Source organism: Aquarana catesbeiana, linkage group LG09, assembly GCF_042186555.1.
Source record: "Aquarana catesbeiana isolate 2022-GZ linkage group LG09, ASM4218655v1, whole genome shotgun sequence".
Taxonomy (NCBI): Eukaryota; Metazoa; Chordata; class Amphibia; order Anura; family Ranidae; genus Aquarana; species Aquarana catesbeiana.
This window is the reverse complement of record NC_133332.1, coordinates 282,390,598-282,405,778: the sequence shown is the minus strand read 5'-3', so window position 1 is coordinate 282,405,778 and position 15,181 is coordinate 282,390,598.

Here is a 15,181-nt window from a genome sequence, read left to right as displayed (position 1 = left end):
TCAGATGTGGATTTCTCCACCACTACCTCTCCAGCCTGGGCTAGCACATCAAAGGAGCAAGACTCCCTGTCTGATAATGAGGGTCTGGAGGTGTCGGCCGGATTCGATTTTTGTCTGATAGAGCCGTTTGTTAAATCGGTTAAGGAAGCAATAGGATGGGAGGAACCCCAGGAAGCCCAACCAAAGCAAAGGAAGTATTTTCCTCAGCTTAAGAAGGATCCAGAAGCTTTTCCGTTCATTGACGAACTAGAAGACTTAATCAAAGAAGAATGGCAGAGACCAGAGAAAAAGTCTAGTCTGAATAACAGACTTCTGAAGCTGTACCCACTCAAGGAGCCTAAAGTGAACCCTCTGGTGTCCCCTCCGGTAGTGGACGCATCCTTGATGCGCCTAGCCAGGCATGTTACCCTCCCGTTAGAGGACGCGGTAACGTTTAGAGATGCCCTTGACAGAAAGATCGACACGGATCTTAAGCGGGCTTACCTGTCAGTTGCAGGCGCCTGCAGGCCTGCGATAGCTCTCGCCGCAGTGGGAAGAGCCATCTCGAGCTGGTCGACAAGCACAGAGAAGCTGGTATTAGAAGGTGCAGACCAAGAGAAAATAGTGAAGGCATTACAAGAGCTAAGCTTGGCTGGTGACTTCGTGGCTGAAGCCTCGGTCGACACCATCAGGTCTGCATCAAAATCTATGCTGGCCTCAGTGACGGCCAGAAGAGCATTGTGGCTGAAGCCCTGGACGGCGGATCCAGCATCCAAGTCTAACTGGTGCCATATTCTGTTCGATGGTGAGCACCTCTTCGGAACAAAATTAGACACAGCCATCTCCAAGGTAACTGGTGGCAAGTCCGGGCTCATCCCCTCGGATAGGAGGCCTAAACAGAGACCTCCTCCCTTTAAGCGGAATCTCCCAGAGAGGTATAGGGACGCGAAAGCGTACAGACCAGGGAAGGAGTACCGAAGGAGCTTGGAAGAACCCTCAAACCTCCTTCATGAAGTTTCAGAAGCCTAAGACTCCCGCTTCAGAAGCCCTTTTGAAGGTGCGCCCGTCCGGCCAGCGGTAGTGGGAGCAAGACTCTCCAGTTTCAAGCTGGTCTGGGCGGAGACCATAGATGATACCTGGACCCTGGCTACTGTCAGTTTCGGCCACAGATGGTCCTTCAAAAACCGGCCCCTAAGGGATCAATTCTGCCCAACCCGTATTCCTCCATCTGGGGAAAAAAGGTTGTCCCTTCTAAACTACGTCCAAGATCTTCTCCAAAAACGAGCGATAATAGAGGTTCCGCCAGCACAACGAGGCAGGGGATTCTATTCTCCACTATTCCTCGTCAAGAAGAAGTCAGGGGACTTTTGGCCGGTTCTAGACCTAAAGAACCTCAACAAGTCCATCAGAGTGGAGTCATTCAGGATGGAAAGCTTGCAGTCTATCCTCCAGGCCATAAATCTGGGAGATTGGATGCTCTCCATAGATCTCCAGGACGCCTACCTGCACATACCAATCCACGTGGCATTCCAGAAATTCCTGCAATTCTCGGTGGGTCAGGGGCACTTCCAATTCCGAAGCCTCCCTTTTGGAATCTCAACAGCCCCCAGAATGTTTACGCAGGTTCTACTTCCAGCAATAGCCTTTTTGAGGGAGAAAGGTCTAAGGGTCCACCATTACTTGGACGACATTCTCCTCCTCTCAAACAGCCAGGAACACTCGTTCAACATCGCGAGGTCCTAGTTTCCACCCTAATGAGTCTGGGTTGGATAATCAACTGGCAAAAGAGCAACACTCAACCTACTCAAAGGATGGTCTTCCTGGGAGCCGAATTAGACACCCGAGCCAACACGGTGGAACTGCCAAGGGAGAAGTTGTTCCTACTAGTTCAAAAGGTGAAGGATGTCATTCCGGCGTCATGCCTACCAGCCAGAGCATACTTCAGCCTCCTGGGTTTCCTATCAGCGACCATTACGATGGTCAGGTGGGCACAATGGAATTCCAGACCCCTGCAAGCCTCCTTCTTGCACCAGTGGGACGGATGGTCCATGTCCCAGTTAATTCGCATCTCAGAAGAAGCCAAGTTATCTCTACGGTGGTGGACTCACCCCGACAACCTCAGTAGATGCAAGCAGATAGTCATCCTCCACCAGGAGGTGGTAACTTCGGACGCCAGTCTGGAGGGATTGTTTTTCTAGTCTATTCTTTTCTATTATGCAGCTCAGGGCCGCTGGCACTTCAGAACCAAGGATGTAGTATCAAACGTTCTAGAGATGAAGGCAGCCTTCCAAGCCCTCTTAGCATTCAGTTCACTCCTGAGAGGAAAACAGGTCCTCATTCAGATGGACAACCGAGTAGCTGTAGCCTACATCAACAGGCAGGGGGGCACCAAGAGCATCTCCATGATGCGGGAGGTCGATCCGGTAATGCGTTGGGCCCAACTGAACTTGTGGGATCTGAGGGCAGCCTACATTCCAGGTGTTCAAAATCTCCTGGCGGATTCTCTCAGCAGAACATTCATTTCCAACAACGAGTGGTGTCTAAGCCCACAAGCATTTGCCCTTATATGCCAGACATGGGGTCATCCAGACATAGACCTTGCAGCGACGCCGGAGAACAGGAAATGTCAGAGGTTTCTGTCAAGGAACCCCTTCCCCTCAGCAGAGGGAATAGATTGTCTCCAGCACCCCTGGAACTTTCGCTTAGGCTACATTTTCCCGCCAACTCCACTGATAGCCAAGTTCCTTCTGAGGCTCAAACATTCAGCCGCTCTAGTACTGGCTGTGATTCCCTTCTGGCCACGGAGGCCTTGGTTCACCACCCTCCTGCAGCTAAGCACAACGTATCCACTTCCGCTCCCGGTGACAACGGATCTGCTAACCCAAGGTCAGCTCCTCCATCCGAACCCAGAGAAATTACACGGCCTGGAGGCTGAAAGGTCTAGGTTCCTAGTCCAGGGCTGCTCTCAAAGGGTAGTCGATACACTGCTCCAAGCTAGGAAGCTTTCCACAAACAACACCTAAGGGAGAATCTGGGGAAAGTTCTCTTCCTTTGCTGAGGAACAAGGTTGGGATCCTTCTTCCCCATCAGCAGTACAAGTGCTTGAATTCCTCCAGTCAGGTCTGGACAAAGGCCTTAGGTCCAACACCCTAAAGGTTCAGGTGTCTGCCATCTCCGCTTTGACAGGGGTTAAGTGGGCCCTTAACCCTCTGGTGGTCCAATTTCAGAAAGCCTGCCTGAAGCTGAGGCCTCCTAGAAAGCCTTCATTTCCAACATGGGACTTGTCAACTGTCCTAGAGATCCTATCCGGAGAGCCATTCTTCCCAATTGAAGACGTCTCCCTCTGGGACCTGACCCTGAAAGTATCATTTCTAATTGCCATCACATCAGCAAAGAGGGTCTCAGAAATGCAAGCTCTGCTGATCAAGGAACCATATCTGATGGTTTACCCAAACAGGCTAACCCTGAAACCTTCAGACAGATTCATCCCAAAGGTCTCCTCCTCGTTCCACTTTAACCAGGAGATTGACCTCCCAACCTTGGTCACAGATCAGGGGGTTCCCCATCCTTTGGATGTCAAGGGCAACATTCTGCAATACCTCTCTGTAACCAAGCCTTTCAGGAAATGTGAAAACCTTCTAGTCATTCCACACGGGTTCAGGAAGGGCCAGGCTGCTTCTGCCCGTACCATCGCCTCATGGCTCGTGAAAGCCATCAAGAAGGCCTACTCCTTAAGCACCTAACAAATTCCGGAAGGTTTAAGGGCGCATTCCACCAGGGCAATGGCTACTTCATGGGCAGCTTACTGCAGAGTCTCAGCGGAAACCATTTGTAGAGCGGCCACTTGGTCTTCCAGAAACACCTTCGTTTCCCATTATAAAATAGACGCTGCACATTTAGCAGCAGTCGAATTCGGGAGGGCCGTTATACAGGCCAATCCTTCTGTTTCTTGTCAATAAATTTATTTTGCAGTCCCACCCAGTTTGGCGAGTTACTCCCCAACGTGTATGCTGCCATGATGCGACAGGAAAACGGAAAATTGTATACTCACCTTTCCGTAATTTTCCTTTCCTGTCACATCTTCATAGCAGCATACAATCACCCACCCTTCTGAGGTGACATGAGTATATATATACAGAGAATACTGGGACGGGTGTCTACTCTCTAATTTATAGCTATGTGGTCCTATCAGGTTGTGGAGGCGGAGTCACAACCCAACGTGTATGCTGCCATGAAGATGCGACAGGAAAGGAAAATTACGGAAAGGTGAGTATACAATTTTCCGTTATATATATATATATATATACATCTTCCGAAATTCGAATTTCGTATAAAATGAATTCGGATTTGAATAGATAACATTAGAATAGTGTAGAAAAGAACAGACTAGAAAAACAATAGAACAGAATAGAATAATATATATATATTATATTATATTCTGTTCTATTGTTTTTCTAGTCTATTCTTTTCTATTATTTTCTATTCTAATCTTTTCTATTCAAATTCAAATTCATTCTATACGAAATTCGAATTTCAGAAGCCATCTTCCGAAATACGAATTTCATATAGACTGAAATCAAATTTGAATAGAAAAGATTAGAATAGAATAGAAAATGATAGAAAAGAATAGCATAGAAAAACAATAGAACAGAATAGAAAAAAATAGAATATATATATATATATATAGTCTATTATTTTCTATTCTAATCTATTTTGTTCAAATTCGAATTCATTCTATACGAAATTCGAACTTCAGTAGCCATGTCACGAAATTCGAATTTCGTATAGAATGAATTTGAATTTGAAAAGAAAAGACTTATAGAATAGAAAATAGAAAAGAAAAGCATAGAAATACAATAGAACAATATATATATATATTCTATTGCTTTATTATTTTATATTCTATTTCATTGTATTTTTTAGAAAATCGTTTTCTCTTTTTTTCTAATTCGATTCGAATTTGTTTTTGAATTTGAATAGAATTTGTTTTCGAATTCGTTAGTTTTTTGCGGATTTGTTTAAATTAGTTAATTTTGTAATTCGGAAATTCGGATGCACTTCTTAGAACAGAAGCATGCAGACATAACCAACCTCACTACCTTCTCTGATGCAATGGCCCAGCTGTAAGAAGATCCTCAGCTTTCAGCAACTGCAGAAGCCGCCTTGTGTGCCCTCCAGCAGGGGTGAAGGGCAGTAGAGGATTACATGGCTGAATTTAGGCGGTGGGTCACAGATACGAACTGAAATGACGCTGCCCTCCGTCATCAGTTCTGCATGGGACTCTCCGATTCCCTGAAAGACGAACTTGCTAGAGTTGGTGCACCACAGACTTTGAACGGGCTGATCGATTTGGCCATATAGATCAATCAATGCCTGAGAGCAGGCCCGGACTGGGACAAAAATAGGCCCGGGCATTTTAGACTGAGCAGCCAATTTTTCCATGGACCGGGGGGGGTATCGGTCCTCCACGCTGTAATGTGCGGGAACACTGATATAAATATAAAGGGGACTGCACTGTAATGATTACCCCCCTTACATCAGAGTCTGCACAGACCCCCCTTACATCAGAGTCCGCACAGACCCCCCTTACATCAGAGTCCACACAGACCCCCCTTACATCAGAGTCCACACAGACCCCCCTTACATCAGAGTCCACACAGAGGTGTCTTACATCAGATTCCACACTCAGCCCCTTTACATCAGAGTCCGCACTGAGCCCCCTTACATCAGATTCCGCACTCAGCCCCTTTACATCAGATTCCACACTGAGCCCCTTTACATCAGATTCCGCACTGAGCCCCTTTACATCAGAGTCCGCACTGAGCCCCTTTACATCAGAGTCCGCACTGAGCCCCTTTACATCAGAGTCCGCACTGAGCCCCTTTACATCAGAGTCCACACTGAGCCCCCTTACATCAGAGTCCGCGCTGAGCCCCTTTACATCAGAGTCCGCACTGAGCCCCCTTACATCAGATTCCGCACTGAGCCCCCTTACATCAGATTCTGAACTGAGCCCCTTTACATCAGAGTCCGCACTGAGCCCCCTTACATCTGAGTCCGCACTGAGCCCCCTTACATCAGAGTCTGCACTGAGCCCCCTTACATCAGAGTCTGCACTGAGCCCCCTTACATCAGAGTCTGCACAGAGCCCCCACTTACTGTAAGGGGGAGCTCTGTGGACTCTAATGTAAAGGGGAACACTGATTTAAGGGGGTCTCTGCTCACCAAAGTCCCCCTCTTGTATCCGAGTCCACAGAACACCCCTTAAATTAGAACGTAGAATAAACAACCTGTGTCTTTATTGCGGAGAATCTGGACATTACGTCAGAAACTGCCCCCTAAAACTCCGTAAGTGTCTCTCTATGTCTCCTGACTACACGGACCCTCTAGCCAAGATTTCATCTCACCTTGCCCTTTCTGTCTCTTTTCAGCTTCCAGGAAAGACTTTGCAAACACTATTATTGATTCCGGAGCAACTGTTTTATGGATTCATCTTCCGCTGTCAAACACCAGATTCCTCTCTTATCTAAAACTTGTGGACTTTCTGTTCATCTGGCCGAAGGGATTGCCATCAAATCCGGCCCTGTAATCCAAGAGACTGTTCCCTTACCTGCTGTCATCTCCAGTTCCCACCGAGAACTTCTACGAATGGACATAATCTCCTCCCCACTATTTCCCGTAATCCTCGGTATGCCTTGGATACAGGCCCACAATCCAGCCATCAACTGGGCCACAGGAGAGGTTACCTTCTCCCCACTTTATTGCCAGCAGTTCTGTGGCTCTCCTGACCCTCTGAGGCCATCTACCTTGTTATGACTGAACTCAGAAGCTGAATTACATCAGGTCATTCCTGAACTTTACCATGACTTTCTCGATGTATTCAGTAAACAGGGGGCAGAGGCTCTACCACCCCACCGAGCCTATGGCTGCCCCATTGAATGGTTCCCTGGAGCTGAAATTCCATTCTGAAGAATTTTTCCCTTAACAGAGGTAGAGCAAGGGAAGCTAAAGGAATATATTGATGAGAACCTGAAGAAGGGGTTTATCTGCCCATCCACGTCTCTAGCGGGCGCGGTCATTTTCTTCGTTGAGAAGAAAGACCACACCCTCCGACCCTGCATGGACTACTGCAAATTGAATAAAATTACAGTAAAAAAAGTTATCCTCTTCCTTTAGTACCAGGGTTTTTTCAGAGACTGGAGACCGCTATTATCTTCACCAAACTCGATCTCCATGCAGCCTACAATCTGGTCCTTATCAAGGACGGGACAAGTGGAAGGCTGCCTTCCGTACATGATTTGAGCACTTCGAGTACTTGGTGATACCCTTCAGGTTGTGCAATACCCCTGCCACTTTTCAACACTTTATTAACGATGTTCTCCGGGATTTTTTGGACTTATTTGTTATCGTCTATTTAGGCGACATTTTAATTTTGTCTTCTTCCCTTGAATCCCATCGCAGGCATGTCAAGAGTGTGCTGGCCCAGCTCCGAAAACACGGTTTGTATGCGAAAGCCGAGAAGTGTCAATTCGAGCAGGAATGTATGCCATTCTTGGGTCTAATTATCTCCAGTTAAGGCATCAAGATGGACCCCCAGAAGATTGCCGCAATTCTGAACTGGCCACAGCAGACAAAAAGGGAATCCAACGTTTCATTGGATTCGCCAACTTTTATTGCAAATTCATCAAAGGGTTCTCGGCTATCGTTGCACCAATCACTCAGTTAACCAAACAGGGAACCCATTTCCATTGGTCCCCTGAGGCCCAAGAAGCCTTTGAGACCCTCAAAGGGCTCTTTACCTCTGCCCCCATTTTGAGACATCCAGATTCCTCCCTGCCATTTGTATTGGAAGTGGACGCATCAAAAATTGCTGTAGGAGCAATATTATCCCAAAGACAAGTAGCCCTGCTTCACCCTGCAGCCTTCTTCTCACGTAAACTAACAGCAGAGAAGAACTACAATGTGGGGGATCGGGAATTATTAGCGATAAAATCTGCGCTGGAAGAATGGCATTATCTACTGGAAGGAGCTTCCCATCCAATTCTGATATTCACCGACCACAAACACCTGGAATATTTGAGATCCGCAAAAAGACTGAAGCCATGACAAGCCAGGTGGGTGCTCTTTTTCTTCAGGTTTTCCTTCCATGTTACATATCGCCCAGGTTCTAAAAACACAAAGCCTGATGCTCTGTCACAGATGTTGCACAAATCCAAAGAAATTTCTCCTCCGGATACCATCCTCGCTCCTTGAAATTTTCTTCTGCTTCAGGAAAATCTACTTTCCTGACTTATACAAGCTTCTCTGGGGCAGATGCCTTCCTCTGAACCAAAATTGCAGGCCAGAGACGGGTTACTTTGGCACGAGGACAAGATCTACATCCTCGAGGACCTACGGGTACCTGTTTTAGAACTGTGTCATGACCATGCACTAGCCGGGCACTTCGGCATAACCAAAACCACCGACTTGGTACAACGTACCTTTTGGTGGCCTCAGTTACGGGAGGACTGTAAAAGATTTGTAGATACCTGCACTACATGTATCAGGAATAAGAGTCATAGAACCAAGGCTTAGGTCCTACTTAAACCTTTGCCTGTTCCAGACAGGCCATGGAGGATGCTATCCCTAGATTTCATCATTGAATTACCCCCGTCAGAAGATCATACCACTATCTTTGTGGTAGTTGATTGTCTGTCAAAAATGGCACACTTTGTTCCCATGAAGGGCACAAATCATCAGACTTCACGGGGTACCAGCCAACATAGTCTCAGATCGGGGGGTGCAGTTCACCTCCCGATTCTTGAAGTCCCTCTGCAAGGCTCTGGATATTGAATTGTCGTTTTCTTCCACCTACCACCCCCAGTCCAATGGGCAAACTGAGAAGACTAACCAAACTCTTGAGCAGTCCCTACACTGTTTTTCCTTTTTTGCACAGGATGATTGGATTTCCCTGCTCCCATTGGCCGAATTTGCCTACAATAATTCTATTCACTCAAGCAGACCCCATTTTTTGCCAACTATGGCTTCCACCCTTCATCTCTGCCAAATTCCCTTCCCAAATGTACTGTGCCAGCAGTTCAGAAAAAAATGAACTTCTTCTCAGCCAATAACCAACTTTTGCAAGAAACCATGACTAGAACCCAGGAGCACAACAAAACAACCCTCGACAGAAAGAGACAAGGGGAATTTGTACTGGTACCCGGTGACCCGGTGTGGTTATCCACAGTGAACTTGAAGATGGCATGTCCTTCAAAAAAGCTGGGCCCCAAGTTCTTAGGACCATTCCTGGTTAGAAGGAAAATCAACAAAGTAGCTTATGAATTGGAACTTCCAGACTCATTAAAAATCCATCCAGTATTCCATGTATCGCTGTTCTATCCCCTTCTATTCCCAATCCATTTCCTAATAGAAGTACCATTCCTCCTGACCCTGTCATAGTAGATGGTGAGGAGGAATTTGAAGTGGAAGCTATCCTGAACTACAGAAGAAGAAGAAACCAGAACCAGTTCCTGATTAAAAGGAAGGGGTATGGACACGAAGAAAATTCTTGGGAGCCCGAGAACAACATCCACGCTAAGAGTATGGTTCAATCCTTCAAGAGGGCCCATCCCGAGAAATTTGCCCGGATGGGCATCTGGAGGTCCTGCCAGTATCAGGCACTCCAGTTCCCGTGGTTCGTGATCGCGGGTGCCATTGCGCGTGCACGCGCACTCCTGTTGGATTATTTAAACCTACCTGTTGCTGACGGTACCAGCTGTCTGCTATACAGCATTGTGTGCCTAAAACCTGATCTGAGACTGCTTACCTATGATAGACCCGGCTTGCCTGTGACCATCCTGTTATCTGTCTGCATTTGACTTCGGCCTGTTTGTGACTATTCTTCTGCCTGCCTCCCTATACTTTTGCTGCCAGCCTGATATCTGACCCAGCCTGTTTGACTATCCCTGCACTGATCCTTTCTGCTGAGCTGATCCTGTCTGCTGCACTGATCCTGTCTGCTGAGCTGATCCAGTCTGCTGCACTGATCCTGTCTGCTAAGCTGATCTTGTCTGCTGCACTGATCCTGTCTGCTGAGCTGATCCAGTCTGCTGCACTAATCCTGTCTGCTGAGCTGATCCTGTCTGCTGAGCTGATCCTGTCTGCTGCACTGATCCTGTCTGCTGAGCTGATCCTGTCTGCTGAGCTGATCCAGTCTGCTGCACTGATCCTGTCTGCTGAGCTGATCCAGTCTGCTGCACTGATCCTGTCTGCTGAGCTGATCCAGTCTGCTGCACTGATCCTGTCCACTGCGTTGATCAAGTCTGCTGCACTGATCCTGTCTGCTGAGCTAACCCAGTCTGCTGAACTGACCCAGTTTGCTAATCCGATCCAGTCTGTTGATCCTGCCAGGCACCTGTGCCACTCCTCACTCCTGTGTCTTCTGTTACCTTACCAGGGGACCGAGAGTGGGAGCCTAAGGGATGCCTTCCTCTGCAATTCGGGCTCAAACCATCAGGTACGTGACACTCTCCATAGGCTATCCCCTCTTCAGTCTATCATGAATGCTGCTGCCAGACTTATCCACCTTACCAACCGTTCAGTGCCTGCCAACCCTCATCTCCAATCCCTACACTGGCTCCCAATCACCCAGCGAATTAAATTAAAAAAACTAACCACAACATACAAAGCCATTCATAACTCTGCCCTGAGCTACATCACCAATCTTGTCTCCAAATATCACCCAAATCGTCCCATTCGCTATTCTCAAGACCTCCTACTCTCAAGCTCTCTCGTCTCCTCCCTTGCTCGTCTCCAAGATTTCTCCAGAGCCTCTCCCATCCTCTGTAACTCGCTACCTCCATTGGTCCGGCTATCCCCTACTCTTGCCATCTTCAGGCGATCCCTGAAAGCTCATCTCTTCAGGGAAGCCTATCATATCTCTAACTAATCTCCTACCACTTCCATCAGCTCATTCCCCACAGTTACAACCTTTTGTACCACCTGCCACACCCTATTAGATCGTAAGCTCTTCTGAGCAGGGCCCTCTTAATCCTCTTGTATTTTATTGTATTATAACTGTATTGTCTCCTTTTATATTGTAAAGTGCTGCGTAAACTGTTGGCGCTATAAAAATCCTGTATAATAATAATAATAATAACACTCCCCCATTTCCGTCCCCCAAATTCTGACTGCACAGGGACAGGTTAGTGACACCCCAAGAGACATCATGGAGACGTTCTTGTCCTTTTTAAAAACCTGTAATCATCGAGAGCAGAATACACAGACTCCCAACTAAGTGACTACTTGAACCAGATATCACTCCCTTCCCTATCGGCTGAGAGCAGTGAAGATTTAGAGGCACCTCTCTCTGTTGAGGAAATCGCATGGGCCATTTTGCAACTGCTGGCACATAAGACACCAGGGCTAGATGGCTTCCCTGCTGAGTGGTACTCCCAAATTCAGCACTTACTATGCCCTTCTCTTCTGAAAACATATAATGAAGCCCTAGCAGCTGGCCCTAATTATTTTACTACTAAAACCACGCAAAGATCCACTTAAAGATCCACTTAAATGCGATTCATATCGCTCAATCTCTCTTATAAATGTGGATGTTAAGATCCTTGCCAAAATATTGGCCAACCGCCTGAACACCGTGGTTGCAAAAACTGGTCAGGTGCGATCAAGGGGGCTTTATATCTGGTAGATCTACAAAAAAGAACAATTGCATTCTCCCGTGCGCCGAGATCACTATAGTATGGGGGATTTAATGGGGAATAATGGGGGGTTTGCATTCTGTTCCCGGCGCATTGTTTCGTAAATATGAAAATGTGCGTTGCGCCTCTACTGATGGCCACAGCTTTCGTAAATCAGCCTCACTGTGTTGGTCTCATACAAAATTCCAATAAAATACATTTACCTTTTTGGTTGTAATATGACAAAATGTGGAAAATTTTAAGGGGTGTGAATACTTTTTCAAGGCACTGTATAATTGCTACCAATCTAGTAAAAAAAATAGTACAACCTGTAATGTTTGGTAACCTCAAAGGCTTTTTTCCCTGTCCAAGCTGTAAAATCTGTTGGAATGTTAAAAAATTGAAAATCTCTACCTTCAGGTCGAACTTTACTTCTAATGAATATAAAACTAAAGATTGCATCACTTGCCACACTAAGGAGAGTGGTTTATCTGTAGGTGTGTCCTACAATATGTAGGGAAGACCACTCATACTTTGGCTATTAGAGTTGGCGAACATCTACAGTATCTAACATTAGAAAATGCTTTGTGGGTCACAGTTTATCTAAACATTTCTCTAGACGCCATCATAAGGACCCCTCTACATTGGAAATACTTGCCATTGAAAAATATACACCCCACTGGTGAGGTAGTAATATGAAACAAAACTTATCCAGAAGAGAGGCACAGTGGATTTATGTACCTACATAACTACCGCCAACTAGGACTTAATGTCGAGTGGGATATTAATTCCTTTATAAATAATAGCTGAGTGGGGGCATTCTGAGTCTTTTATCTTGGGAGGGTATATTACAATATCCCATTCCATGATCATTATTTAATCTTTGAATTTTTTTAATAACCTCCTTTTATATCTCTGGTTAGCAATATGGATGTTATCACCGTTAAATTTATCTTCTGTATGTAACATCTGACAGATGCTTTGTGTTATACTATTGGATGTTGTATTGGTATTAGGGTACACATTGCTTATGTAAGAACTTTGGGTGACTTTGCAAGGAACCAGATACGAGGAACACCTTTTATAGTGTGTCATGAAAGGGTTCACCCGTTGGTGGCGCTGTCGGTCTCTTGGATCGCAGTACCAGTGTCCACCAGCAGGTGTCTTCATACACACAGGACTTGTAATAAGAGGACTCACCTGTTGGTGGCATTGTTGGATCCTTGGGCCGTAGTACTGGTGTCCACCAGCGGGTGTATCCCGGCAGTGTGGAGCAGACAGCACCTCCTGCGCTCAGGTGTTACGTGAGGTCAATCACTGGCAGTCTTATAAATACCCGGCAAGCCCTCACATGCTTGCCTTGGTATCTTTCTCCCTGCACCCTGACCTCGCTGCCTGTATCCTGACCTTGAGCCTGTTTCTGACCTGATCTGATCCCTATCCCAAGCCCATCCTGAACCTGTCCCTCCTGTTTCCTGATTTCCTTGGATCCCTGCTCTGCAGCCTATCCATCCATCCTCTCCCTGTCCTGTTGGTTTCCCGTCCTTACCCATCTGCTGACCTCCCTGTGTATGACCTCGGCCTGGCTTTTGTTTACGATTCCGGTATCTCCATTTATTTGTATATACTATTTGTTGTTGGTGGGTCTGTGGTTAGTTTTGCACTGTTTATATTCACTTACTTATCACCTATTTAAATAAACACCATTATTATTCACTTATATGCATTTCTGGTTTCCTCTGTGCAGTCCACACAGTCTGGTCTACTAAATTCCCTGACACAGTGTCATGATTCATGTAGTATTACTTTTTCAAGGAGTACAATCCCTATAAAATCTTTATACTTTTGTGGGTATCTATATATCTTTTTATAAGTTGAGAAATATTTTGGTAGGATATGATATATAGTATTTTTTATTTCCATGTAGTGTTAGAGTGTGGGGTATCGATTCAGTGCCCTCAGTCTCTCACTCCAATTTGTAAGTCATTTTTTGTGAGTTGACATACATGTAATGTGCGTCATATATTTTACTTATATTTTATTATATTTTTTTCTAAAATTCATATGAATTGGTACCCTTAGGGGTTAATTTGAAGCATGTTTGATATTTTACATCTTATTGAAATCTTTGAATTTTTAATAATTTTAAAATGTTTTAAATATAAATATATTCAGTGTCCTGTATATATTTTATATATAAGAATGCTTAGAATAGAGTTCCCTTTTATAATAGGGGTTATTTCAGAGGGTTTTTTTTTCTCTGGAAAGTGTTTGCAACTTTTGCAGTGAACATTGACTAGCGGGGGAAACAGGAAGTAGTTTAACTTCTAGCCATGGGGCTCCTCTGCACGTTACTATAAGTTCTGGTTTTCCACTTTAAATGTGATAAGTATGATGCCATGGGCTGATCTCCAATTCCAGTTGACGCCTCATAAGGGGACACGTGTTGTTTATCTTTTTAATAAACCTTCGGTTTTAAATGGTAATGCACGATCAGTTCTCCTTCTTTCTCTGGTGAGCCTGGAGTCTATATGGAATTGGAGTCCTAGAGAGGAGTCGACAAAGACCACTGTTGCCCCAGCTGAGACCAGCATTATGCTCATTGACCTTTTAGGTCTGTAATCAGCTATTTCATTACTTGTGCACGGTAGACATGTGCACACTGAAATATTTTGTTTCGGAATTTCGTTTTCGTCCGAAAAATAAATTTATTTAGTTACTCCCGAAATTCTTTTTTATTATTTTCGTTTTTCGTTAAAAATTGCATTCGTCCAAAAATCCAAATTAAGGTCGAATCTGTCATTGAAGGCTTATGGTGTCTGTTGAATGTTCAAAGAAGATTCGACGGAGCAGCTAAACTGTACGACGCCGTATAGTTTACCTGCTCCGTCAAATCTTCTTAGAACTTTCAACAGACACCATAAGCCAAAGTACGTGTGTACTTAGTTCTAGCTATTTTACTGCTCCTCCTCTTTGGTTACAATCAGCCAATAACATTCACCATCATCATTATTTTTATTTATCTTTTCTCCCCTACGTCGAATCTTTTCTCCCCTACGTCAAATCTTTTCTCTCTATGTCGAATCTTTTCTCTCTATGTAGAATAAACTTGGACTAATAGAGTTAAGGTTAGGCACATTCGACCACAGGTTTGATAGACACAGATTGTTATTGTCATCGTCATGTCGAATCTCCTATCTATATCGAACTGTTGTAGCAACGAAAACGAAAATAAAGCATTTGTTTATGTCGGATCTTTCGTTTTTCGAACTCTGCACTTTCATTATCGTTTGTTAAAACGATAATGAAAATACCTGAAATTCGGACGAAAATGCATTCGGACGAAAACAAATGCACATGTCTAGTGCACGGTGGTGATGCATGCAGCACTTAGAAGGCTACTGAATACCATAACATCAGCACCTGTCTACAGTTTTTTTCTTGGAACTGTGTTTTATACATTCTTGCTGTTTATTTTTTATTTTTACTTTGATATACCTTTTTCATATTATAACTTTTGGGAATGTGTG